This window comes from Zalophus californianus, chromosome 5 (assembly GCF_009762305.2).
Source record: "Zalophus californianus isolate mZalCal1 chromosome 5, mZalCal1.pri.v2, whole genome shotgun sequence".
Lineage (NCBI taxonomy): Eukaryota > Metazoa > Chordata > Mammalia > Carnivora > Otariidae > Zalophus > Zalophus californianus.
The window spans coordinates 111,261,697-111,289,553 of NC_045599.1; the positions used below are offsets into that span (position 1 = coordinate 111,261,697).

Here is a 27,857-nt window from a genome sequence, read left to right on the forward strand (position 1 = left end):
TCTTAAAGATTATTTATTTGAGAGAGAGAGAAGCACAAGTGGGGGCTGGTGGGGAGAGGGACAGAGGGAGAAGCAGGCTCCCTGCTGAGCAGGGCGCCCGACGCAGGGCTCGATCCCAGGACTCTGAGATCACACATGAGCTGAAGGCAAACGCTTAACTGACTGCGTTAACAGTCAGTTAACAGAGGTGCCCCTCTGCTTTATTTTCTCTAGAGCACACAGCTCACTAAAATCATCCGATTGATTTGCTGATGTGTCTATTTTCTGTCTTCAGCCCCCAGTGGAAGCTCTGGCAGGTAGGACGTGTGTCTGTCTGTCTTGCTCACGACTGCATGCCCAGCACCCAAAGGAGGGCTTGGCATTTGGGAGGAACTCCATACTATTTGTTGACTGAGTGACTGAAAGAAGGAATGAAAAAGTCAAGTGCCAAGAAGTGGAAGTTGGGGAAGGATCTTTTTCCAGTTCTGTCACTAACATGCAGTGTGACTGTGGGCAAACTTCTTGCCCTTCTCTGGTTAGCCTCATTTTCTTCAGGTGCAAATTAAAGAATTAGAGTTAGCATCTCTTTTGGCTGTGTGCTCACATCTCGCTCTAAGGATTTTCACACCAAAATACAACTTTGTCTTTAGACATCTGTCTCACCCACTTAGCTCTATGTTCCTTGGGGGCAGAAACCAAGTTTTAGCCTGCAGTCTAAACCAGCACCACACCAGGGACAACTAATAGTGTCGGATGAGTGAGTGGGTGGATGGATGGATGGATGGATGAAAGATGCTCCGAAGGGGCGCCTGGGTAGCTCAGCCAGTTAAGTATCTGGCTCTTGGTTTCAGCTCAGGTCATGATCTCAGGGTTGTAAATGGAGCACCGCGTCAGGCTCCACGTGCAGCACAGAGTCTGCTTGTCCCTCTCCCTCTGGTCCTCCCCCCATGTGCTCTCTCTCTCCCCCAAATAAATAAATAAAATCTTAAAAAAATAAAAAGAAAGAAAGGTGCTCTGACGTTCCTTCCAGGGAGAGTGACTTGGGGTCCTAGGGTTCCTGTAAGCAGGGACAATTAAAAGAGGAAATAGGTGTTTTAGCTTGGACATCTTCCTCAGAGTCTTTCTGAATCCACTTTCAGGGGGTCAGGCTCTTCCTGCTTTCCCACCCCCTAAGGCAGAGAACAATTTGCTCCACCAGAGTGAAGACCATGAGGGAGTGGTATGAAGGAGACCTATGACACAATCTCATTAAAGACTATAAGACAGGGCAAATTACCACATGAGCCAAACAGTAAAGTATGTAAGGGAGACCCAGCAACAGTCCTGTAGAAGGTGGGAGCCAGAGCAGGGCTCGGCTCACTTCTTCCGTAAAAAGCCACATAGTAAGTATTTTATGCTTTGTGGGCCATACTGTGTCTGTGCAGCTCCTCACCTTGCCCTGGTACCAGCAGTTACAGACAATCCATAATGAACAATTGTGACTGCCTTCCGATAAAACTATGTATAGATGCAGAGGTTTCAGCTACATACATTACAAAATACCACACTTGATTCGATTTCTTCAATCATTTACAAATGTAATACCGTGCGTAGTACACAAACAGGTGGGGAGAGGACAGTGTTGGGTGGCCTTTCTGGGAGGCTTTCAGAAGGAGGGACTTGGAAGCCAGGGAAGGACTTGGATGGGGAGTAGCAGAGGTTTGAGCCAGAGGTGAGAGCAAGGACACACACTCAAACACTAGTAGGAGCCAGGGAAGACTCTGAGAGAATGAGCGAGGCAGGCTGGGTGGGACTGGGAGCCTGGGGGCGACTCACACACTTGCATCCCATTGAAAATGTGCAGCATCCGAGCTCTAGAGCTTTGCTGCGCACATGCCCCTTTTTGAGATCATCCAAACTTTCAAGAGAAGCCTGGGTTTTTCTGTAGAAGTTCTCAATTTTTAAAAATTGGCAATGAATTAAGGCTTTTTTTTAAATTAAAGATTAAAAAAAAGAGCAGGTCAAATAGAACATGAGGAGGGGTGATTGTGGCTCATGGATCATTAGTTTGCAACTCATGGCTTCCTAGGCTTATGGAAATCATGCCAATTGGAGTGGGGGTGGGGAGCTTCTTAACCAGGGAGTGTGCCTACAAGGGCAGGTGGGCACCCGGAAGGGGGGGCTGAAATACACCCAACAAACAAGACCTATATTCCAGGAGAGTCCATTTTACTGAGATGTTTCGGAAGAAATCATTGTTAAAGTAAGCACAAACGTATTTGGATAGATTGCAAAAATTATATACTTTTTCTTTTCTTTAAATTAAGAAATTTTTTCATGGGCATTACATACAGTAAAGTTCACTGATCTTTATAGTACTGCTCAAAGTATTAGTCTTGCCCGATCCTGAGCTCCACGTATTCTAGAGCAGACGCTGTCTGGGGTCTGGCTTCCTTCTCTCCACATGTTGTCTGAGAGACATCCGTGTCATTACGTGTGGCGGGGGTTTGCTAGTTTTCTGGTCATGCAGTATTGCTCCATTTACCTATCTTACTACCAGTGGACATTCAACTTGTGTCCAGTGTTTGGATTTTATGAGTGACATTGCTATGACCATGTGTGGACATAGGCACTGGCTTCCTGGGGTCTATGCCCCACGTGGACTTGCTGGTGGTACGGCTGCTGTGTGTTTCAGAGAAGGTAGTACTTGCTGTGTGTGGCTTCAGACTCTATACCCAGGCCCCCAGGGACCCAAGTCCACTCTCCCTTGCAGTTAGGTGACCTCACTGGAAAATTTGAGAACACTGGTGTAAGGGTGAGGACATGGAATGAAGGGCTAGAAGACAGAGACCAATAGACAGTACCACTATTAGCATCATTTTGTAGATAATCACATCGAGGCTCAGAGAGCAAGCTGATTTGTCTGAAGCCAAGTAAATATTAAGGGGAGACCCTGCATTTAAATCCAAAGTCAGTCAACTCCAGAGTCATGTTTTTAACTGCTCTGCTCTAAAGCCTGGGCATGAGCCCCTGTATTTTCACCTGCCCAGCATATATTTCTCTCCTCTCACTAACAGCATCCCAGTGTCCTTTGGAGAGGCATCCAGTGGCTATTTGATGCAGTCTCAGTGGGCTGTCACTCTAAGTGCCCTCCACTCTGGGCCAAGGTGCAGGCCTGGGACCCAGCCCAGCACTAGGGTGAAGGGCACCAGGTGTCTACGACACCTAGGGTGCAAAAATTTTTTTTTAAAGATTTTATTTATTTATCTGACAGAGAGAGACACAGCGAGAGAGGGAACACAAGCAGGGGGAGTGGGAGAGGGAGAAGCAGGCTTCCCGCGTAGCAGGGAGCCGATGCGGGGTTCGATCCTAGGACCCTGGGACCATGACCTGAGCTGAAGGCAGACGCTTAATGACTAAGCCACCCAGGCGCCCCTAGGGTACAAAATTTAAGGATGCACTCACTCTCAGGGTCAGACAAGTACAGGGTCAGCCTCCCTTCATCCCAGCCCTGCAAGGGACCCAAGCTCAGCCAGCTCCACCCTCCTTAAGTAATCTGGATCTTGAGAGGAGGGGCATCTGTCCTTCTGGGGGTGACAGCCTGAGTGGATTGCCCACTTCCTTCTGGTTCTTCTCGTTTGGGGAGGTCTAACTATAACCCCTGCACTCATTCATTCTCTGTGTTGCTCATATCCATGCATTAAATTCCCTTTTTGCACCAGGTAGGCAGGTGGGGTTGGTTTCTGTACCTTTTTTTTTTTTTTTGAGAGAAAGAAAGTGCAAGTGGGGGCAGTGGGGGTGGAGGGGCCGCGGGAGAAGGAGAGAGAGAATCTTAAGCAGCCTCCATGCCCAGCACAGATCTCACAACGCTGAGATCATGACCTGAGTGAAAATCAAGAGTCGGATGCTTAACCACTTGAGCCACCTAGGTGCCCCCTTTTCTGCACCTTTTAAAGAGCACACTATGTGCTCTGGGACATGGTGCCCAACATTTCTGAGTCTCATTTTCTTCATCTGGAAAATGGGGATTCAATGCTAATACTCCAGGTGGAAACACAGCAAGACCCTGGGGATGGGATGCCTCTGAGCCCTGCTTCCTAACTCTGGCCCCACACTGGCACCACCTAGGGAGTCTTCACGGTCTGATGCCCAGGCTTGCACCTCATCCTGATGCATTCAGAATCTCTGGGGGTGGGCCCAGGCAGCCCCCCACCTACACCTCCCCCAGGTAGTTATTATAATGAGCACCCAGGGCTGAGAACAACTGTGGGAAACAAGCCTGGGGTTTCTGCGAGTACTTCTCCTGCAAGGCTCCATGGCTCCATGCCTGGGACTTTACTGTAGGCATTAGAATGGCCTTCATCTGAGCCCAGCCAGATGGGAGGAGGAGCAAGAACCACTTATCTGCCTTAGGCCTCCCTTATCCCTGGGTGTTCAAGGATCCCACCAGCAGCCGCGAGAAAGCCAGCGGGCTTAGCTCAGAATCCTTAGGCAATTGGAGGAGGCTGTGTCTGGTAGTTGCTGAGGGGTCTGAAATCCCAGAGATTAGGGCCATCAAGAGGTCATTTGGGCCATTTCCCGGCCCCTGGGCAGGAGGCACTGGCAGGGGCCCTGGAATAGTCAGCAGGACAGCTGGGTTCAAGTCTCAACCCTGCCAGACACCAACCAGTGAAACTGTGCAAGCCACAGCAGCTTGGTACCCTCAACCTGGGCACCTCCAAGTACTCTGACTTAGAGGCCAGGGGAAGACCCCCACAATCTGTGTTTGTCCGTGGGCACCCAGGTGATCCTGATGCTGCTGGGCTCTGCACCCTGCCCACGAGGCTGAATCATCAGGGTAATTCTGAAGAGGGAAGCAGACCTGAGCATCATAGCAGAGGGGCTGTGTCAGGGAAGATGGCATGCTTTGGATGGCGAGACAGAAGTGTGTAAGCCAGACACCGACCTCAAGCAGTCCCAAAACACCAGGCCCTTGGTTTGCTCAACTGTTACTTGATGGAGTAGGACCTACTGTGTGTCATATAAATTCCAGCTCCCACATCTATTCCTCTATCAGTCACTTTTTTTTTTAAATTTTTTAAAATTTGAGTATAGTTGACACACAATGTCACATTAGTTTCAAGGGTACAACGTAATGATTCAACTTCTCTATACATTATACTATGCTCACTACCAATGTAACCACCATCCGCCACCATATTGTTAAAATATCATTGACTATATTCCTTATGAATCTCTCACATTGTCCTATTTAGGTATAACTAGGCCTGAGAAGTCCTTTAGATTTGCTTACAAACACTATCCTCTGACAATTGCAAGCAGCTTTATGCAGAGCTGTCATCTAGTATTTTCATAATTTCCTGGGATGGGGGCAGACCGGACTGATCATCTCTGCTTGTAGCACAAAACCCTCATTGGTTACATGGCCAGTAAACATCAATAAGCAGAGGGGCTCAAATCTAAACTTAGATACCTGATCCAAAATTCAGTAATCCTGGACCAAGATTGTCTATCTCTCTGCTTGCCCGTCCATTCACCCATCCATCCACCCACTCATCCATCCATCCACCAGTCTATCCACCCATCCATCGTGTGTCCATCTATCCATGCATTGCTAACTTACTTTCATCTGCTTATTTCTGTCATCTATTTAATGCCCTCATCTATTTCTATGTATCCATTTATCATGAGTTTGTCTCTATAATAATCTATCTATTCAATTTAGCAAACATTTATTCAGAGCCCGTCATGTGTCATACAGTCTCCCTACTTATATCTCCTGCTTTCACTCTCTGTATACCTCATCTTCCCCCTGAATGCTTTCTTCTCCGACCTTTCTGCAGGACCCATAATCTGTGTGACCACAATCTCCATTTGCCTCTCTCCTGACTTCCACTCTTCCCCAATGGCATGTGAGTAGACCCCTGGTCCTTTCTTGAATGCTTTGACCTGGTTCCTCCATTCCTGCCCCATGCTAGACTCCAGGGAAATACTGATTGACTGGATGAATGGACCCTCAACTAGGCTGTTTGCATCATTTCTTTTCTAGGGTTCTGTCCTCCTCAGTTCCCAGTCTAGGGCCATGGACAAGTAAATGTTTTATTCATAATGGTTGCTTTGAATTCACTGTCCTTGGGAGTTGGAAAGGACTTTTCAACTTTTATTCATTCAACAAAACTTGCCTTGATTCACTTGCTAGATGTACTTGTCAGGCACAGAGATTACGGACTACAACCTTATTTTACCGTTGGGGGGGGGCTCTGAGAGGGAGAGGGGCTTGCTCAAGGTCCCACAGCTATGGCAGAACTTTGAGGACAGTGAAGAGATTGTCACTACTCTAGACCCAGACAGCTCCTGAGTTCGCCATAGAGACAGATGGTGTGTGCTTGTAAGTCCCTAGAGGGGAGGTGTTGGGAAACCACGAACTACCTTACCAAGTCAAACCAGTCAGGCCTCATCAAAAGCCCTGCAAAACCGCCTTCTGGGTGGCAGGGAGAGCCTGAGTCAGTCCTCACCTGCACAGATGACATCAGGGTGACCAGGGGCTGTCAAGGGAAGGAGGGTGTGGCACTGAAGGAAGGAAGTGGAAGGGAAGGGAAGGGAAATAGGAGGAAGGGAAGGGAAGTAGGGGGCCCTATCTAAGTGGTGGAGTCTAGTTCCAGGGACACTCCAATTAGGCCAGACTTTCCGTCATTCTTGGGAGATATCCTGCTAACTCTGCCCCTTCTCTATGTTACAATCAGACTCGCAGGATGTGATGTCAGTGTTTATCTAGCTCAGAGGTTCTCAAACTTGAATGAGCCCCAGAATGACCTGGAGAGCTCCAAGTGTGGGTGGATCTATGTGTAGTCCGTGAAAAGACCCCAAGACAAACTGTTGAGTGAATATGTTGCAGGATGACACACAAGGTACTATGTTAACAACCACCCTCCTTCCCCAAACAAACAAAACCCTCCAAATGCTATATATTTCCTTTTGGTATATTTATGTATGAATATAAATATCTACAAATGTTACACACCTAAATGATGTGTACACTCCAAATGCCTTTGGAGAAGGTATTTGTGGTGGTGGCAAAGAGAACTTTAATCCTCAATGTACTGTTTTATTATTTCACGAGAAAAATGTATCGTGTTTTATTTGTGTAAATGCAAAATTTAAATAAGATTTCTCCAAATTTTTTTGCCCATTTTATCTGGTTGGAAGTGTGAGAATCTGCATTTTAACCAAGTTTCTGGGAGCTTCTGTGCAGCTGATCCATGAAGCGCACTTTGAGAAAAGCTAGTCTAGCCCACCATCGTACAGATGAGTAACTTGGGAGGCAGAGAGGGTAAGGAACTTGCCTAAAACCACACAGCATGGCGGTGACTGAGTTGGGACCTGAGCCCAGCATGCTGACTCCAAGGCAGTGCTCTTTCTCTTATACACAGTGACTCGAGAAGGAAAGCCACCAGGAGAGTGAACATGAAGGCAGTAGACAAATTTCCAGAGCAAAGTGGGAGGGGCTGGGGCTCCATCCACCCCTGAGTCAGACCAGTTGGCAGTCTCTGGGGTGTGGGTAGAGGACACAAGGACAGTGGTGGAGTGAGAAGGGCACATATTGCCCATCTTTCTAACTTTTCTTTGAGCTGCCCTGTTCCAGCCCTTCACACTTCTGCATTCCCCAGCCCTTGTGCAGTTTTCGTCTGAGCGCTTCCTGTTTCCAGAAGGAACCGTGGCTCCTGTGAGGACGGCCTTGGAGCGGGTGACTGTAGGCAACCCCTTCTGTCTCCTGACCTCAGCTGTGCCATCGATCACCTGTGCAGGGGACTGAATCAGCGGCCCTTAAACCTGGCCATGCACCCTCTTGGAGGCTCATTTAAGAAGCAGAATCCTCGGCCCCTCTGTAATGGGGGGTGGGGCCTGGAATGTGCCTTTTTAACATCCCCCCTCCGCGCTCCCACCAGATGATTCCTACAAGTCTGAAGTTAGAAAATTACTGGGCTACTAGTCTGTCTTCCCCGAGCAGCCTTCCCTGGACAACCAGTCCTGAGGCCCAGCCTGTGAGGAGGGCCTGGGGTGCTGAAGAAGTCGGCGTGGCCAGTGATTCCTGCTCCCAGGAGACCTGAGCCCCTCTCCCTGACGCCTCGGTTCCGGCCTGAGGGCCTGCCTCTTCCTAACCTGGGCAGAATGTCTGGAATGTGGCTGCTGAGGGAGACAGGGCTGCCTGGGCTGCCAGAGCTGCCTCTGGAATTCAGGCAGCAGAGAGTAGACTCCTGCCCCTGAGGGCCTCTGCCCTGATGGCCTTCAAGTGACCCAGCGAGACCCAGGCACCAAGGGCGGGGAGGAAGGGAGGCTGTGAGGCCCTGAACAGGTCAGCAAAGCTGACACTAGGCCTCAGTGTCTTTATCTGTAAAATCACATCCTCCCTCTCGACACTCATGGCCCTGCAGCACCCCCAAAGCAATTTCACATCTCTCCATCCCCCGCATCTCGCACCTTTCCTTAGCACCATGTGAAGAGCTATGGGAAATTCATAGATGAATTAGACACCAGACTGATCCAGAAAATAACCACTTTTTGCCTCAGGCATCCTGCTTAGTGTTTTATTGATTCATCCCTTATTTAATCCCGACAATTCCTGCAAGATAAGAACCGCTACTACCTCCGTATGGCAGATGAGGACATTACTACCCAGAGAGGCTAAGTAACTTGTCCTAGGCCACACAGCTGCACACACAGATGGCAGTGCTGGGGTTGAATCCATTTATCTAATTTCAAGTCCAAACCTCACCCTGTGCTCCCTTCCCCTGACAAATACGGCAAGGGGGATGAGGACCACACAGTGATCTCCCTCCCTGACCTCATGTGAGACCTGAACAGGGCAGTCTGCTCCACAAGGGCCCAGGAACCCTCACAGTTGGCGGGGAGGCATGGTGGGGGAGATTAAGAGATGCCCGTGAGCAGGCAGCCTTGTGATGGACCAGGTGGGTGCACAACCAGGTAGACGCAGGAGGGATGGCAGTCTGCACAGAGGCCCAGCATGAGCAAAGGGACGGGGTTGGGTCGAGGCTGGGGAGCAGCAGGCTGGCCCATGTGCCCAACTGGCTGCATCACCTGCCGGACCCAGTGCAAAGTGACAATGATGGGAACCTGATGCCAAATCAATTGAGATTCCGAGACAGATACAGCGGAGCATTGAATCAAGTGTGAGGCCTTTCTAAATGCAGGTGGCAAGTCCTTGGATCCAAATCTTGTGATTTGGTTGGAGCATCACATAAGGGGGGAGGCTAGAAGCATGTGTTTCTTGTTTTTTTGTTTTTAAATAAATGAAGTTGTTTTACTTGAAGAACGTTTAACAGAAAAGTATATAAAGTCATTCCATAAATGTTGATACAGAGATCTTAAAATATGCCTTGGGAAGAGTCCTCAGTTATGTCCCTTTTGCCTTCCAGAATTAAATAAAGCCATCACCCAACAATTATTTCCTAGAAACAGTTTAAAAATTAAAACAAATAAGAAGAAAAAAACCCAGCCACTATCACCGCCCCCCCCCCCCCCCATCAGCAGCAGCAGCAGCAGCAGCAGCAGCAGCAGCAAAAAGATCCATCAACAGACTCAGGCCTAAAGTGGGGACACATCCCACTTTCATAGTAAATGGAGTGGCCTCAATATTTGCTTTCACACTTGGTTAAATATTTCCATGATAGAAGCATGGGTTTTAGAAGTAGATAAACTGAGTTCAAATCCTCGATCTCCCGTTTAAGGGTGTGACGACCTTGGACAAGTCACTTTAAACTCTCTGAATCTCAGTTCCTTCCTCTGCAAAATGAGAATGAAAATAATAGTATCTCATCAGGAAGATTTATTTGAGGATCATAGGAGATGATGCTTAGCCTAGCACTTAATAAATTGTAGCAAATGTGAGTTACTATTACCACAATCATTATTATTGCTGTTGTTACTACACAAGAGGGAGAAAAGGAGATGAGGCTGGAAATGTAGTACATGGTTGTGGAGAAGGGGACATGGGAGGGGGACTGGTTCCCTGGCCAGAACCACATCTGAGCCCCAAGTCTGGGGGCAGGTAAAGGTGGGGACAACAGCAGAGGCTCTGTTTCCAGACCTCAGAGTGACTCCCCCCGTCCCAGCTTCCTATTGGGGTGACCTAACCAAGGCCACTGAACCAGCCAGCCTGGCTCCAGTAGCTCTCAGCACCAGAGCCCCACCTGCCAGCACCGGCCTGGGGCAGGCTGACTGAGGGCCGGATTGGCAGCAGATGAGCTCATGCTCACCAGCCCGGCCAACAAGGCCGGACGCTTCTCCTGGCAGGAGCCTGTCAGAACTGCCAGCTGGGGGTCAGGATGAGCTGGAGGGCCCGGTGGTGCCCAGGTGCCCATGGCCAGCAGGTCTGCTGAGTGTTTGATTACATTCCCGAGCACCCCAGGCAACGCCAGGGCTGGCTGTTCCAACTCCTGCTGGGTCCCGTCTGTTCGCTGCAGAGCTGACATCCCAAGCTCGGCCCCCACGGCCCACCTGCCTTCCACCTTCTGCTTCCCGCTCTTGGCTGCAGGCTGCAGCCCTCACAGAGCCAGGTGGCCTCGGCCCCCGATGACTTCATCCTCCTTAAAGGCATCATGTCCCTTTGACAGCCAGGCCTCTGGAGACTTTCCTGTCCACAGGTCCATAGCCCAGACTCCAGGGTCTCTGCTCTGTACCTATCTCCCAGCCTCATTCCCATCCTGCTGTGTGACCCTCTCCAGGGAGAAGGCAGTGTGATGGAAGGGACCCCAGCCCTGGAAATGAGAGGTGCATTTCAAGTTCATTGACACGCTGTCTCAAAGTAGCCAGTCCCTCAGCCAGCTGTCCCCAGTGAGCTGAATCTTCTCTCGAGGCTGGTCTTCCCAGGTGGACCCCACTCACTGGGCACCCACTCTGGGTATACAACACATAAGCGTAATGCAGGAACACAGCAGTTCACCCTGGGACTGTCCTGGTCATAGCACTGAAAGTCCCGATCGCTGGGAACCCCTCAGCCCTGGGCCAGCCTGGATGCTGGTCAGCTGACCCTGCACACACATCTGTGATATGCTGTCTGTCTCTGATGATTTGTGTCTGATTTTCACTGAAGAAACCTGAGACTTTAGCCTGCCCCAAAAGGAATCAAAAGGGTGCAGTCCGTTGAAAATGAAAATAATATGATCTGTGCTTTCAGACTTTATGGGTGCCCTGAAGTTGGCCACCTAGTCAGAGTTTTCATCACTGCTCAGTTCCCCCCTTTATACTCTGTCCCACGGCAAATGTGGACAGATTGTTCTGGAAAGGAAAACCTAGGAGGGAGGAGAAAGAGCTCATCCAGTCCACAGGGGTAATACGGCTTTCCTCAGGCAGGTAGGGGGAGTAGATAGAGACTATTCGCTAGGTCTCTCTTTAGAAGCTGACAACATCCTTGTAAAGACTATTAGAATTTTATTTTATTTTAAAGATTTTATTTATTTATTTGACAGAGAGAGAGATAGAAAGAGCGGGAACACAAGCAGGGGGAGTGGGAGAGGGAGAAGCAGGCTTCCTGCCGAGCAGGGAGCCCGATGTGGGACTCGATCCCAGGACCCTGGGATCATGACCTGAGCCGAAGGCAGACGCTTAACGACTGAGCCACCCAGGCACCCCAAGAATATTAGAATTTTAGAACATCAGAGCTAGGAGTTAAAGATCTGAGTTCAACACCTGCTTTGTTGAGATAGGGAAATTGAGGTCCCTACAGATGATTCAGATCAGATGTAATTCCTTTTAATGCGTGCAACGTGCCTGGTGCTGTGTAGGAAACACTGGTGCTACAGGCCAGCCCAGGTGATGCCGGTGATGCCAACGTGCGGTCTTGGTGGAGAACCACTGAGTTAGACAGAGGTCCATCCCTGAGGAGCTTACAGTGGAGCGGGCCAGGCTGAAGTGAAGAGAGGCACATAGGAAGTAGAACCCAAAGCAGAGGGTCACACAGGAGGTTCCGTCAGAGGGCTGCAGCGGGGTGGACAGACCCAGGACAGTGCAGCCCAGTGGTTCAGGAGTTCAGACAGAAGGGAGCTTGAAACTTAGCTTAGTCTAGACCTGTGACCTTGGGCAAGTAATTAAAGCTTTTCTGCGCTTCAGTTTCTTCATCTGAAAAATAGAGCATGATAACAGTGCCTAATCCACTATGGTGGTGTTCAGAGAAATGAGATAATCCCCGCGGAGTGCTGAGTTGAGTGCCTGACATAAAGATTAGCTATTATTGTTATTATTACTTCTCACTCAGGTCAGGGGCATGGTTGGGGGAGCTCACAGAGGGGAGGTGGCCTATGGGTTGTACTAAGATGGACAGGGACAATCTTAGATGTCCAGGAAGCTGTCTTGGAGAAGTCTCCAGGTATGCTTGGGGGACCCTGAGGAGTCCAATTTCCCTGGTGCACGGGGCACTAGAGGCCAGTAGATGCCCCGGTCAGGTCCTGGGGCCAGAAGGAAGAAGGACCAGGGCCTGGGTCAGGAGTAACAGGGGAAGTGGAGAGGGGATAAATGTCAGTGGCATTATGGGGTTCTGCAATCCATACCAATATTCATCCCTCCCTTCCCTCCTTAGACAGCAGGCTGCCCTGCACTGGACAGGCTGAAGGCCAGCTTTGGCCTAGATAGGGACCCGAGGGAAGACAGCCGCCTGCTATTCCGCACATGACTAGTCAAAGGGCTCATGGGGCCACTCAGCCACCTTCCCTCGGGTTAATGCCTAATCGACCGAGACTCAGAGACTTGGGCGGCAATCAGTCAGCTGGATAATTGCCCAGGTTAGTCTTCCCACTGGAGCTCCCCTCATGCTGCATATCCCCAGGACTCTCATCCAGGGCTGAGGGAGCTTGCAGGAGAGAGGCCTGGGGGATTCTCCTCTGGACGTCTTGGGCAACATACCATGGCAGCCTTCCTGGCACTGTGGTCCTCCCCAGTGCTGGTGACAGATCCCCGAGCATGCAGCCCACAGTGGCTCCATGAACGAATAGCTCCTGAGAGCTGGGGAAGAGCCAAGAGCCTCCTTACTCCTTCATAAGCACCAAGATCAGAACCTTAATGCTTCCAGTTATCCTTAGGGTCCAGCCTAAACTAGAAAGCCACATCCTAGCCATAAAAACAGATCTCAGTTGTAGTCACATGGCAGAGAAAATAGATCTGTTCTGAGCAGCCCCAGGAATTGTCAGCCCATTTAAAAATCAAGGAAACAGAGACTTAGCAAATTTAAAACATCTGCCTTGGGTCACATAGCTTATAATAATGGTAATAATAAAGATATGTAGAATTCTTTTTTTTTTAAGATTTTATTTATTTGTTAGAGAGAGAGAGACAGCGAGAGAGGGAACACAAACAGGGGGAGTGGAAGAGGGAGAAGCAGGCTTTCCGCGGATCAGGGAGCCCAATTTGGGTCTCCATCCCAGGGCCCCGGGATCATGACCTGAGCCGAAGGCAGATGCTTAACGACTGAGCCACCCAGGTGCCCCAAGATATGTAGAATTCTTGTTTATTATGCAGGTTCAAGGGTTGGGGCTCAGCTGAACATCAGATAAAGATGCCAAGAGTCAGAACTGACTGCTGGGAGAGGTAATGAGCTCCCTATAATTAGAGGTATGCAAGCAAAGTCTCACTATTCACCATGGAAGCTGCAGAGGGGCTGCAAGTCCTGGGGAGCGGGGAAGGGATTGGATAGGATGGTTGTAGAGTCATTTTCAGCTGGGGGGTGGGTGGGCAGGAACTGTTCCATTTACCTCTATATCCCCAGCACCAGGTACAGTCCCTGGAAGAGTGTAGGTATAGAGCCTCACGCAAAACAAGCAAATGAATGCATTCTATAACTAAGAAGCACAACGGCGAGAGAGGGAGGAGGGCTAATTCCTGTCTGACTTTTCTTCCCTTCCCTTAAAACACTGGTTCTCAGCCCAGGGAGCACATTAGAGTCATCTGGGGAACCAGAGCAGAGAGGCACCCCATAAATCATACCAAAACTAAGATGTCTTGCTTCCCAGTGAGATGTAGGCCCTGTGCTTGGCACTTTACACACATTATCTATCCCATGAATCTGCACAACCTTATGAAGCCGGGATTCTTGGTACCCCCATTTCACAGATGGGGCAGCCAGAGCTTGGGGAGGTTAAGCCGCTTATGGAGAAAGTCACAGCTCGTAACAGAAAGAAGAATCACCTCTTACGGGAGACTTTCTCCGCTAAATGATTTCCATTTAACCTTTATCTCATTGACTCCTCATGCAGTAAGAGTTTTTATTGTCCCCATCTTTTCAAAAAAGGAAACTGAGGCTCTGACTCAGTATTTCCCCCAAGGTTACGGAGCTTGTAGGTGGCAGCCCCAGGGTTTTGAACTGGGCCTGGGGGGCGTGGGGGGGTGTCTCAGACCTATAGTGTCAAGGAGGAACGTGGAGGGAACACTGCTGAGAGCTTAGCAACCCGGGTCCTTCCCCAGTCCCCTCATGGTCTCTGTTGGTCCCCCCGCGAGTACTACCTGCCTAGGGCCTCAGTTTATCCCTCTGTCAAACCCAGGAGGGAGGTGGAGATGGGCCTGATTTCTCAGCAACTTTCCAGCCGTCATTTTCCATGACTCGATTCCCCACTGTGAGTTCTGGGCCACAAACCAGTTGGCTTCCTCCCTCCCTCTCCGTGAGACAGAGAGCTGGCAGGAGGGGATGATCCGCCTCAATTCGCCCACCTCCTTTTTCCTCCTCCCCCTCCTGGGCTGGGACACACCTACTCCAACTTTCTCAGCAGCCTCTCCGGAGTGCGAGTGCGTCGGGCTTTCCTGCTCTGAGTCTCTGCACCTCCCTCGGGAGCCTGTCAGCCTGGTGCGTGTGGAAAGGGCTCCAGCCCAGCAGCCCACCCTGGGGCACCCTCCCCTACCTGAAGGGCATAGGTAAGGACTGCTGGAGGATGGGAGGTTGTGGGAGGGGGTTGCAAAGCGAATCCATTCTTGTGCCTTGTTCCAGAGCGGGTGGGGGCGTTCCAAGGCTCTTGGACGGTGGGGACCTGACCAGGATTTGAAAGGGGCAGGCATGGTGGCGGTAGGGAAGGGACACCTGGGCCCCGGGTGCCTAGGTACGCTGACTGAAGCCAGAGATGTAGCCAGTCCAAGCCTGCAGGCTGGGGTTTCTGGCCCAGGAATGGACAAGGCCAGGATTTTGATCTCATGAAGGAGCAAGGTCATATTTGCACGTGTGAAAAGTTGGAGTCGTGTCCTTGGAAGAATGAAAGTCTCCGCATAGGCTTTCTGAAGATGAGCCTTCCAGGGGATGTGGTGACATTTTCCTGCCTGGTTTTAGGGGGAGAAGTGCTGGGGCCAGGGCACCAAGAAGTGCTGGCTTCTTGTGTGTGTCCAGGGGGGCAAAGGAGTCCTATTACAGAAAAGCCACCTGGTGTGGAGGAGGGAAGGAGGGCCTGCAGGACAGTCAGATAACCTGGCCAGCCCCGGCTCTTGTGTGGCTCTTGAGGCACCCTGATTAGAACCTCAGCCTTCCTGGCTATAAAATGAGGGTGCTCACTATCTCTGAGGGCTGTAAAAGGCTGTGAGTCTGAGAGACACCAGAGGCAGCCCCGGCGTGGGGTGAGTGGGAGCAGTTCTGTTCCCCTGTCTTGGGGGAAGAAGGAATCCGATGCATATCTTTGGAGGCAGGTGAGCTGGAGTGGAACGCTGAGCAGAGCCACCAGGCCAGAGTTCAGCCCTCCGCTGCAGACAGGGTATGCTATATGCCCCAATTGTGGGGAGCAGCAGAGCATGCTAGGGTTTGCTGAGGGCTCAGGAGTGCTGCCTCTGCCGCCTGCCACACTCTGGCGCTGGTGGCTTCGGGAGAGAGAGGTAGAGAAGCAGGCTTGGGGCTCCTTTTACAGATGGGGAGCTGAACCTGGGCAGATTAACAGAGCCCTCCATGCAGAACACTCCTAATAGTTACTATTACTGTTGATACTGGCTGAATGCTTCCTGTGTTTAGGGACTGGGCTGAGTATGCATGGTCATTTGAAAATTGTGAGTTTTTGAAGGAGGATGGAAAGAGAATGTCATTATTCATGTCTCTGAAACTCACAGGCTGTGTGGTCTAAGATGGTTCCATACCTCTCTGGGCCTATTTCCCTACATATAAAATAAAGGTGGCTAGATTAATGTTATGATCCATTCTTAACTGATTCACCCCAGTAAGCCTGTTGGGTAAGCAAAGCAGGAATGGCTGTCTATTTTGCAGGTGAGGAACCCAGGGGCAAGCTCAGGTTTCCCCCCGTGTTCTCCAGGGACCACAGGTTACACTGTGGCAGGGAAGTGCTGAGTCCATGACATTGGCTAGCCTGACAGAATGCAGCAGTGACACCCCCCTCTCCCATGAGCTGTCCAGGCCTCAGGTTTCTCATCTGTAAAATGGAAGAGGAGCCAGAGGGAGTCAACCTGGAACCATTCCCACCCCATGATTCCATTGACTCTTAGTGGTCTCTTTAAGGACTCAGGCGACAGACCCAGAAAGGCACGGACATTCTCCAGCCCCTGTGTCAGCTGTGGCTGTGCTTTCTACAGGGAGGGGCGGCCAGGCTTGCTCTACACCAGTCCTCTGTGAGCTGGGCCACCATGCTCCGCTCCCTGCACATTCTTCCCTGGGTTCAAATGAACTCACCTCAGGCTAGAAGTTCTCCTTCCAGCTGCCCATGACAGGCCATGGTGCTGGCACTCCTGCTGGCCAGGTGGGGCCAGGTAGGAGAGAATGTGGGGTAAGGGTCATGTCTTAAAGAAAACCAGGCAATGATGTCGGTACATTCAGGGACCTTCTATACCCCCTGGATGGGCCCTGCCTTTTGGGCTCCTTTGGAAATGGGACAGGGTAGAGCCTCTAGAAGTTTCCCATGCTTCCTGGGTCCCCAGCACAAGCTGAGTTGGCTCAGAATCTCAATGCTACTATTTCTATGGCTAATGGTCTTAATATGCTTACATTTATAATGGGGGTTTCTAGACAGGCTTACAAAGACACATGTGGATCCAAATCCTGGATATCATTAGTTGTGTGACCTGGGCCTCAACTTCTCTAAACCTCAGTCTCCTAATATGAGAAAGAGGGCTAATGATAGTCCTTTCCTCAGAGATGGAAGTGACACTTAAATGAGGTCATGCATGTAGCACACAGGGTCGTATTCATTATGCCCACGGTCATCAGTTAAACAGCTCACTCTGCTTCCCCTGGGTGGAGACCAGCTCACAGTGCCCTGAAGTCTTCCTTCGAAAGACAAATCAGAGTTGCAGTTATTAATTATTTGAGGGTTTTTTGGGGGGGTACTGTCTCTCCTACTAAGTGTTGCTCACTGCTCTGGCCCCCGTGTCCAGCACAGTGCCTGGCCCATCAAAGATGCTCATTGCATAGCTGCTGAGAGAACAAATGAATCTTCATTTCTAATTCATAGATGAGAACTGTCACGTAGAGGAACTAAGCATTAGCCTGACCCAATCACAGATCCATAAGAGCGGGGGGGTGGGGGGAAGGGCGGGGCGGAAGGATCCTTAGAGATAATCAAATCAGACAGATGGAGACACGGCAGCCTAGCCAGAGAACACTGAGCATTTGGCTGAGGTCACACAGCAAGTGAGCCCCTCTCTCAGAGCCTGGCTCAGGAAAGGGTATTGCTTCCTAGTGGGGTCATCCATCTAGGAGGCCAGCGAATCGTCTTCACATCCTCAGAACGCAATTTGGGATCCACAACCAGGCCAATGGCTAGACTCTGTGTTGCCCTTCAGGGGACAGGGGACATAAACCTCATCAATCGGACCCCGCCCCTGACACCCCCCAGCACGCACGAGCATGTGCACGCCGCGCCATCACTCCCGCCAGCGAGTTGGCAGGTATCTGTAACTGTATACCTAGAGGAGCCTCAGGAGTTCCCTGGAGTCTCCAAGAATCTTTGGTCCCATTTTACAGATGGAACCATGGATTTTGAATTTCTTGCCTCAAGCCACCAGTTTGTTAACAGTGTCCTGGGTCGTTTGCAGCCGACAGGGAGCCACTGCTGAGCATGGGATTTAAACACGGAAAGGGCAGCTCTCATTTACCGGCCCTTCTGTGTGCCTGTTGCCAGGTCAGATCGTTTCACAAGGACCTTCTGCTCTGCATAACTGCCCTGCACGTCAGCAGGCGTTGCCCGGGAGCGCTTCCTCCGCTATCCGCGCTGTTCTCGGTGTGGAGACAGGAGACCCTCAGAAAGGCTCAGGCACTTCCCCACCATCCCACAGATTCTGTCCACCATGCACTTACTTCACTACACCTAATGAGTGCCAACGGTGTGTCAGGCCCCCAGAGATTCACGGCTGGGGGAGGCAGGCCTATAAATGGACAGTTTCGTACTTTGAGGGAGGTGGTAAAATAGAGGCAAACTGGAACGGGCTTGGGGGCCCACACGAGCAATAGCCAGCCCAGTTATAGGGTCAATGAAGGAAGGCTTCTTGGAAGTGCTGGTACGAAACATCAGTTTTGAAGTCTGAATAATGAAAAGTAGGAAAGGCAATTCAGAAAGAGAAAGTAGCATGTGTCAAGGCACGGCAGGTGTGTGCGGGAAACTATCAGCTGGGTGCAGAACAGTTGGAGGCGGGCACTGAGAGGTAGGATGGGGCCAGGTCATTGAAGGCCTTATGTGACAGGCCAAGGAGTATGAAAGAGGTGATGCCTTAAACATTTTCCATTCAGAGCCCGTGGAAGAGAGAAATCCCTCCCCTTCTCTCAGTCCTGAGTCTTTTCCCATTCCTGAGACTGGAGTGGCCCCTGTGAGGCACCTGTCCATCCCCTTGCTGGGGGCAGGGAGCCCGCAGTGGAGAACTCTCCATTTTCCAGTTCCCATTCAGCTCCAATGCCCATAGCAGCTGGCCTGGCTGGGTGCAAGCTGGGCAGGACCGTACGTGGGCCAGCTGCGGGGTAATGTTAGTGTGCACGTGCTCACGCGTCCCAGGTCAGGGCTGCTCTCCATGCCTGCAGCATCCCCTTCCCTCTGGATCCTCCCAGCAAATGCATGACTGCATGGCCTGAAATGCAGTATTTTAGATGCCTAGGAGTTTAGCCTTGGGAAGGGGCAGAGCTGGATACCAGTACTGCGCCAGGGTTGGGCACATGAGCTCTGGAGCCAGGGTGCTCTGCCTCCAGTCCTGCCTGCACTGCTGTCTATGTCTGTGACCTTGTACACATCACTTCCCCTCTCTGAGGATGCAGGGTATACAGTGCTATCTGCCTCACAGAAGTTGTTAGCGTAGAGCCCAGCACACGTTCAAAGCTCATTAGACATTAGCTACTATGACAGATTGGGGGGGGGCTCCTGAAGTCTTGGGAATTGACTCAAGAGAATCATAGCATCTTGGAAAATTCAAATCCTAGAATCTCAAACTCTTGGAAGCACATGATTAGAAGTACCCTACTGGATCCCTTATACAATGTCTCCGACTGTGCTTTTTTCTTCTTGTAAACATTCAAGAATGAGCATCAATTGTAAGTTACAACTTGATGAGTTTTACCAAGTGAACACAATAGTGGCTAACCAGCAACCAGAGCAAAAGCAGACACCCCCAGCTCCCCAAGAGCCCTCCTGATGCCTCTCCCCAGTCACTCCCCCGCCCCCTCACACACGCAAACATAGTGATTACCCAGCCAGCTGGGCTGTTGTCAAATGCCTTCTTGTGGGGTTATGTACCATCGTTAGGAGAACTCTAATTACGAGAGAGGCTCAGTGAGGTAATTTGGAAGTTGTAAATGAAACTTTACCTTTAAGTTGTTTTATTTTTACTGTCCTATTTCAGTGGCAGCCTAGTTTAGAGCTGAGCTACCCAAATGCCTAGGGCTGTTTTTACTTTTTTTTAAAAGACTAATTTTATTTATTTTTTTAAAGATTTTAATTAATTTATTTATTTGTCAGAGAAAGAGAGAGAGAGCACAAGCAGGGGGAGCGGCAGGCAGAGGGAGAAGCAGACCCCCCGCTGAGCAAGGAGCCTGATGTGGGACTCGATCCCAGGACACTGGGATCATGACCTGAGCCGAAGGCAGACACTTAACTGACTGAGCCACCCAGGCGTCCCAGGGCTGTTTTTTAAAAATACAGATTCCTCAGCCCCATCCTGAGTCTATAGCACTAGAATGTGGGATCTGGATATGGGGCCAAAGAATCTGTATTTTTACATGCTCCAGTGGAACTTCAGGTGAGGTCCAGCTGGGTTTGGGAACCACTAAAGAGTTCGGACTCTGGAGAGGCCATTTTTCCAATCCACGTGCCATCTTACTGGCCATTGACCTGGGACAAGGCACTTGGACTTCTTGACTCTCAGTTTTTTCACCTGTAAAATGAGGATAAAATGATAGTACCCCCATCCTTGGGTTGTTGAAGGACTCTGACATCCACAAGCAAGTGCTCACTAAGTAATGAAGCTATAATCAGCATGGCTATTCCTGAGAAGAGCCCATCTGTGGTGTAGCCAAAGGAATGTTGGGCTTGGTATCTGAAGACTTGTGTTTGAGTCCTGACTGGGCCACTTGCTGGCAGTATGACCTTGGCCAAATCTTTTTTTTTTTTTCCAATTTTATTTATTTATTTATTTTTATTTTTATTTTTTAAAGATTTTATTTATTTGACAGAGAGAGACACAGTGAGAGAGGGAACACAAGCAGGGGGAGTGGGAGAGGGAGAAGCAGGTTTCCTGATGAGCATGGAGCCCGATGCGGGGTTTGATCCCAGGACCCTGGGACCATGACCTGAGCCAAAGGCAGACGCTTAACGACTGAGCCACCCAGGCACCCCTCAATTTTATTTATTTTTTGACACAGAGAGAGAGACAGTGAGAGAGGGAACACAAGCAGGGGGAGTGGTAGAGGGAGAAGCAAGCTTCCCGCTGAGCAGGGAGCCCCATGTGGGGCTCCATCCCAGTGCTGTGGGATCATGACACAAGCCGAAGGCAGATGCCCAATGACTGAGCCATCCAGGCACCCCAACCTTGGCCAAATCTTTTGACCGCTGCCCCCCACCCCCAGGTCTCAACTTCCCTATCTATAAAATGGAAATACTCTTTGCTCCCCTCATAGGTCTTTGAGGGGATCAAAAACTGCTCTGAGGTTAGAAAATGCTTCAGGAAGTAAACCCAGTGAACAGGGACTCAGCTGAGCCTGGGAACCCGGTGGAAAGCGGGCTTGCCTTGTCCTTGCGGTTCTGTGGAGGGCGGGCCGGGTGGGGGTGGGGAGAGGGAGCTGCTGAGTCCTTGGTGTTCCACGGTCCTGGTATGCCCTGGCACAGCTCCCATACTTCTTGGTTTCTGAGAACTGCCTCCTTCCTGGTCCTGGGGCAGGAAGAGTCCAAGATCCCATAAGCAATGAAATCCTGCGCAATGTGCCGTAGTCAGAATGCTTTTATTATTTCAACGTCTTCCCTTTTATTAAAAGTTCTTTGAAGTCCTTTACTAGCATTTTCAGAAAATTTTTTAATGAAGTATAATATGTATATAAGAAATGCACAAATCATAAGTGTATGGCTCAATGAACTTTCCAGAAACTAAGCAGCTCCCAGAGGAAGAAACGGAGCCTTACCACCCTTGCAAAACCTCCTTTGTGCCCCTTCCAGTAACTAATACCCTCACAAGGGCAACTTTATCTTACTCTAATCCACAGATAAGTTTGCCTTGATATAGCCGGAAGAGTACAGTATGTCTTCTTTTGCATATGGCTGCTTCTGCTGCATACTGTGTCAGTGGGATTCACCTGCATTGTTGCCTGGAGCAATACTTCATTTCCGTTGCTGCTTAGTATTCCCTTAGATGATCATCCTACATTCTGCTCTTGGTGGACCTCCAGGGTGTGTCTACTGTGGGGCTATTATACTAGCGCTTCTCTGAACATTCTGTGTGAGCCTTTAGTGAGTATGTGTGCACACTTCTGTTGTGTCTCCTAAGAGTGGGACTACTGGGTCATGAGGTATACGTATGTGGCTGGAAACCCTTTATTTTCCGGTTCAGTTCTATTTATTGCAAGTAGAACATGGTTCATGGGGCTGAGTGTCTATCCAGAAGATAGACAGACCCGACCACAGCAAGATAAACAATCGCCTCCGGGGTCTGAGATGCTGATGCACGGACAGATCTGCAGATTCAGAGACTCTCAGGTGAAAGTCGGACACGGGAATCAGACCTGTCACTTTCCCTTTCTGTCTGCTCTGCTAATTGACTCTGGAGATAACCTTGTGTCTGCTTTGCCCGGGGGCCAGTGTTCCCCCCACAGTAGTCAGCAGACCACCTACAGGGGACAGTGTGCACTTGAGCGTGCTGCAGCCCTACTCAATCAGACACAGATGAGGCTGTGATTTTTAACACACTGACATTTGAGAAGCACTTCTCGGGACCTTGCGGTCTTTTCCTCCCTTCCCTACCCCTCTCCACCGGGACCTAGTATGGGATATCCACTTTAAAAGGAGGCATGGTAGAAGGCAGGATTCTAAAGGAAGAGATGACCTTGTCAGCAGATCCCAAACACCAGTCCCACCAAAATCACCCTGGGAACTTGTTAAACATCTATTCCTGAGCCCCACCCCTAATGATTTTGTTTAGTAGATCTGGGGTGGAGCTGGCACCCCACCTCCTTAGGGAATTCCCAGTGGTCGGAACCACTGGTTCCATTCAATGGCCAGCCCTGTCTGGGGAGAACACAGGGGGCCCGGTGGTTCTGTTCTGTGTCTGCCATGGAGGAGTGGAGCACAGAGTTACTGTGGGAAAGAGGAAATTGGTATGGACTGAGCTCAGGGGGGCTTGAGTGTGGAACTCCAGGCCTTGGCCGGGAACCTACCAGCGGAGGTTGGTTTACATCTCATTAGTATGCACCTTGCTGCTTGCAATCATCCCTAACCCCTTCCTGCGCACTGCACTGACAGGGGCCTCAGAGAGCGGAACTGCCTGTCGTGCCCCACCGCTAGAATGCTGCTCCCTGCCTGCCCAGGCCTGCCCGCCTGCCGGCTTTGTCCCAGGCACTTCTGCTCAGAAGGGTTTGGACTCGCTGGACAGACAGCATGGCAAGGCTGGGCCCGGCCAGAGGGAATGGGATGGAGAGGGAGGGCTGGAGATAGAGCCTTTGCTGAGAATCTGTGTTTGCGGGGCTGCGAGGACACACGGTTATATGATCCCTCCTCTCTCCCAAGTGCTATTTCCAACCCCCGAGCATGGAGAGGCAGGTGATCAGATCACACACAGGGGATCTGAATTTTAATCCTGCCTTGGCCGCATGCTGGCTGTGTGCATTGGAAGTTAGGGAACCTCTCTCAGTCTCTTTTACCTCATCTGCAAAATAAGGATAATTATAGGGTTGCTGTGAGTGGGTTTAAAAGCTATACTGCGTGCCAAGTGCTTACTATGGGGCCTCTCCAATGTTCAATAAATGTCAGCTGTGGCCAGTGTCTGTACCTCTGTAAACATTTCATATTCCCCAAACCTCAGCATCCTTGGGGCATCATTCGACAATAGCTCAGTGGAGGGTCAGCTCCACTAGGGCAGGAGAGCAGGGACTAGTCCCAATTCTCAGATAAACAAGTAGAGGTCCCATAAAGTGAGGGGGTTTTGCTCAGCTCCCACTGGGTCCCCTGTCTGGCCCTCTGATGGGTTACTGAGGACCCCTGACACCCAAGGAGTGGGGTTCATCATGTGTCTGCAGGTGACGGCTCATGTGTGAGCCATTGTGAGGACTGTTTTAGGCACTTCACCTTAACTGAGCCTCACTACACCCTGATGATTATCTTCTCCAATTTATATGTGAAGAGACTGAAACTCAGTCAGGTTCAATAGTTTACTCCAGGTCCCGGGGCCAGCAACGGTCATAAACCCAGGCGGGACTCAAAAGCAGGCTGCCTTAGGCCCGAGCCTGAGCCGGTGGCCACCATGTTATGTGGCTCTGACAGTAGCTTCCCCACCCCCGGGGTGCCTCTGTTAGAGGAAGACCTGACTGCGAGTGGCCATGGGTGGCCGATGGTATCGTGCACAAAGAACACTGAGAAGCTTCCATTCTAGCAGCTTCTCAGAGCCAGCTAAGAGGAACAGGGTCCACTTGACTGGTGGCTATGGGGCCTGCTAGCTCCTGGCAAGGCAGCTTGCTGGGTCCTGGGTAGAGAGTGGGGCTGTCCTGAATGCTCATTATACGGATCACATAGGATGGGGCCCCGAGAGGCCAGCCCAGCATGCCAGTGTCAGAATGAAAAAGATCAGGAAATTCATGTTGTTGGGGTACGTCCACAACATTCTCCACCTTCTGTCTTCACTGCCACCTCACACCCACCGCACTGCCCCCCTCAGCCTCTGAATGACATCACATCAAATAGCTCTCTGCACCCACTGCAGGGGAAAAGGTGACAGGAATAGAAATTATTCTTGTTTTTGAGAGAGAGAGAGTGTGTGTGCACATGAGCAGGGGGAGGGGCAGAGGCAGAGAGACAGAGAGAGAGTCATAAGCAGGCTCCACGCACAGTGCAGAGCCCGAAGCGGGGCTTAATCTCATGACCCCGAGATTATGACTTGAGCCGAAACCAAGAGTTGGATGCTTAACTGATTGAGCCACCCAGGCGCCCAAGAATAGAAATTATTCTTATTATTTTGATGCTGTTCAAGCTGCTGCTTGGGCTTTGTTACAGATCATTGCATGAAAGAAGGGAAGTCACAAAGACCCGTGTGTGTGTGTGTGTGTGTGTGTGTGTGTGTGTGTGTGTGTGTATAGAAGGGTGCTTTAGCAAGAAACTCCCGGGACATAGGCTGGGATCAGTACACATACAGAGAATAGTTCCCTCTTTCCACATGCACTTTTTGAACACCTAGTGTAATATTAGTAACATTACTGGATTTTTACAATAGTAATAATTAATGATAGTAATAACATTAGCTACTTTCTGTGTGCCTGGCACTGTGCTAAATGCTGTCCATGCAGAAGCTCATTAAATCCTCCATGAGGTAAGAACTCCTATCTCCATGTCACAAATGGGGAAACTGAGGCTGAGACAGACAAAGCCATGCCCCTAAATGCAAGCAGAGGCAGGATGGAGGCCAGGTCTGACCTTGAGGCCTGGCTCCTTCCCCCTGCAATCTCTTCCTGGCTGGTGACTTTGTGGGTTCCCAAGGAGCCTGCAGGTTGGGAGAAAGGCTGGGTTGGGGGAGCAGCTTGGTCAGTGCGGAGAGCCCAGGACATGGAGACTGGGTTCTGGTTCTAGTCGTGCCACCGCTGTGCTATGTGATTTAATACAATGCCTTCCCTTCCCTGGGCAGAGTTTTCCCATCTTTCTAAACAGATTAGACTCCCAGTTGTTTTTCACCTGTGCCCTCAGGAGGCCTGGGACTGTCACAGAGATGCCTGGGAGGGTGAAGGTGGCAACAAATGGGAGACAGGGCTCTGTACCCCCAACAAATATCTATCGCAGCACCAGCTCTGTTGAATCCACTTTACATGATGATAATGATGGTTTAAAAATAACAGCAGCTAGCATTTACTTTGACTGCTGGGTGCCATGTACTGTGTTAAACATTTAATATGAACCATCTAGTCAAACCTTCCAAACAACTGTCTCAGGTGGCTTCATTTAGTATCTCTCTTTTAAAGAAGAGGAAAAGCAGAGGCTCAGAGAGTTAGGTTAGTTACCCAAGGTCACTCAGGTTGGAACTTGGTGTCTATATGTCTGAAAACCCACCCTTTTCAAAGGATTCCACCGGATCAGAGTGGCAAGAAGCACAGACAGGAAGCACCCCACTAGATGAGGCTGTGTAGCAGGGACATTCTGGGTTCTGCAAGTTGTGCTACTCTCTGTAAGAGGCTCTCCAGTCCTCTGGGGGAGTCTATCCCATAACTTCAGAATACAACCTTCCTCCCTCCCAGAGAGCCACGCCAAACCCAGACCTTCAGGACAGTCCGTCTCCCCTCTCTTTACCCCTCCTCCCATACGGGACCTCCTAGTGCCTTTCCAGCCAGAAGGAGAAAATCGAGGGCTCCCACGGGCCTTCCCACAAGGCTGACTTCACACTCGCATCCCCATCTGTTCCAGGGCACAAATGTAGAACCTAGAGGAGATGCTCTGTTCCCCTGCTTGTCTCTCAAGCTTCTGATGGATAAATATTCTCTGCTCTGCTGAGCTGGAGCTGGTTTTCATCTTACAAACTACTCTGGCCAGAGAGCCCCGCAAGAAATGGGGCAGGATTCCTCTCCTCCTGTCTCCCCACCCTGAGCCCACTGCTTCTGAGGTGCCTCTGGTTTAGGGAGTTTTCAGCTTCAAATGCAAAGCCCATGGATCCATATGGAATCCCAAGAGGAAGAGACCTTGCTCCCTCTGGGCCTCACTGAGTGTCAGGTTCTGCAAACTAGAAGGCCTATAGCCATCATCTCACGATGTGGAGAGAGATGTGGGCACGAACGGGTTTCTCTTCCATTAGAAAAGGGACCTTGGTGATAAACAGTAGCTGAAAGACCCTCAGTGTCTGGGAAGCACTCTCAAGATTTTGGAGAGTGCTTGCTCCCCCTGGTCTATGTGCACAACCTCCTTGTTCCTGCCTCGGCGACTCTGAACTGCCTGTTCTTTTCTGCCTGAAACCCTTTCTCAAGAAGACTTTGTGGCCCTCGCCCTGCTCAAATGACACCTTGTCACCCTGATTTATCATCTCTTTCTTTCTGCTACTAAAAGAGAATCCCCACAAGAGCAGGGACCTCATCTGTCTTGTTTTCTGTTCTGGAATGCCCTCACAAGGTAGGCCCTCAGTAAATAAGCACTGAATGAATAAATGAATGAATGAATGACTTTGGCAGAGGAGGCCCAATAACAAAACATTTTCTCATCCTTCCCCACTTTGTCCCTTTGCGTCCTCAAAATCCAGGTGCCCAGAAGTCCTGTGTTTCCTTCACATATTCATCTCCCCAGGGTCCCATTAAGACATCCAAGGGTCCCAGGCACTATAGCTGCTTCATCCATGAAAAAATATTAGAAGTTATATCTTATGGTAATGTGTCGGTATAAAGATAAATATATTTTTCTATATGGAAATATTTTCTTCAACCTAAAAGTTCGTTTTCTTTCTTCTGAATTTAATAGAAATCAAAACATTTTCGGGGTCCCTGAAAGTACCATGGGCCCTGGGTGTGCCCACTGTGCCTACCACGTGGGGGGGGCCTGCATGCTCTGAATCCCAAGCATCCTTGGCTCCTGGTTTCTGTGCCACGTTCTCTAGAGCTGAGTTGGCCAACACAGTAGCCAGTAGTCACATGTGGCTATTTAAATTTAGATTAAATAAAATTACAAACTCAGTTCCTCAGTTGTACCAGCCACACTTCAATTCCTTGATAGCCACACATGGCTAGTGGCTCCCATATTGGACATCTGAGATGTAGAACATTCCCACCATTGTAGAAAGTTCTTTTGGAGAGTGCTGTTCTAAATAACTGGCTCCAGCTACACCAGCCCTCTCTGAGTGTCTCTTCTTGGAATATGGGTTCCAATTATTGGCTGGCACTTGATCCATCACCTATTAGGTGGATGAACCTGGGCAGAGCCTTCAAATTATCTGAGCCTCAGTTTCTCATTTACAAAATGAGGGTCATAATAAGTGTCATAATAATGGTGATGTTATGGTGACAATAATTAACTTGCACTGAGTGTATTCCAGTGCTGGCTATTTGTCATGCATGGACTCATTTAGCCTTCTCAGCAACTCTGTGAAATAGGTACCTAGACCATATCCCTTTTACCGGGACCAGAGAGGTGACATAACTGCCCAAGGTCACACAGCTGGTGAATGGTAGAGCTGGGATCTGAAACTAGGTCTATCTCACTCCAGAGCCCACTTTCTTTCTTTAAAGATTTTATTTATTTATTTGACAGAGACACAGCGAGAGAGGGAACACAAGCAGG

At 50.0% G+C, this 27,857-nt stretch overlaps 2 protein-coding genes across 4 annotated transcripts in view; one reads left to right on the top strand and one right to left on the bottom strand.

Annotated features, from left to right (window-relative positions):
* Window positions 1-27,857, bottom strand: part of SLC36A1 (solute carrier family 36 member 1) — a 252,623-nt gene that overhangs the window by 100,264 nt on the left and 124,502 nt on the right. The gene's annotated exons all lie outside the window — the stretch shown is intronic.
* FAT2 (FAT atypical cadherin 2) overlaps window positions 14,756-27,857 on the top strand; it is an 83,180-nt gene continuing 70,078 nt past the window's right edge. The window contains exon 1 of one of the 2 annotated variants that reach the window (XM_027605684.2): window positions 14,756-14,871. The gene's annotated coding sequence lies outside the window, so the exon portion shown is untranslated. The remainder of the gene's footprint in view (window positions 14,872-27,857) is intronic. The other variant, XM_027605685.2, reaches the window with a different exon arrangement.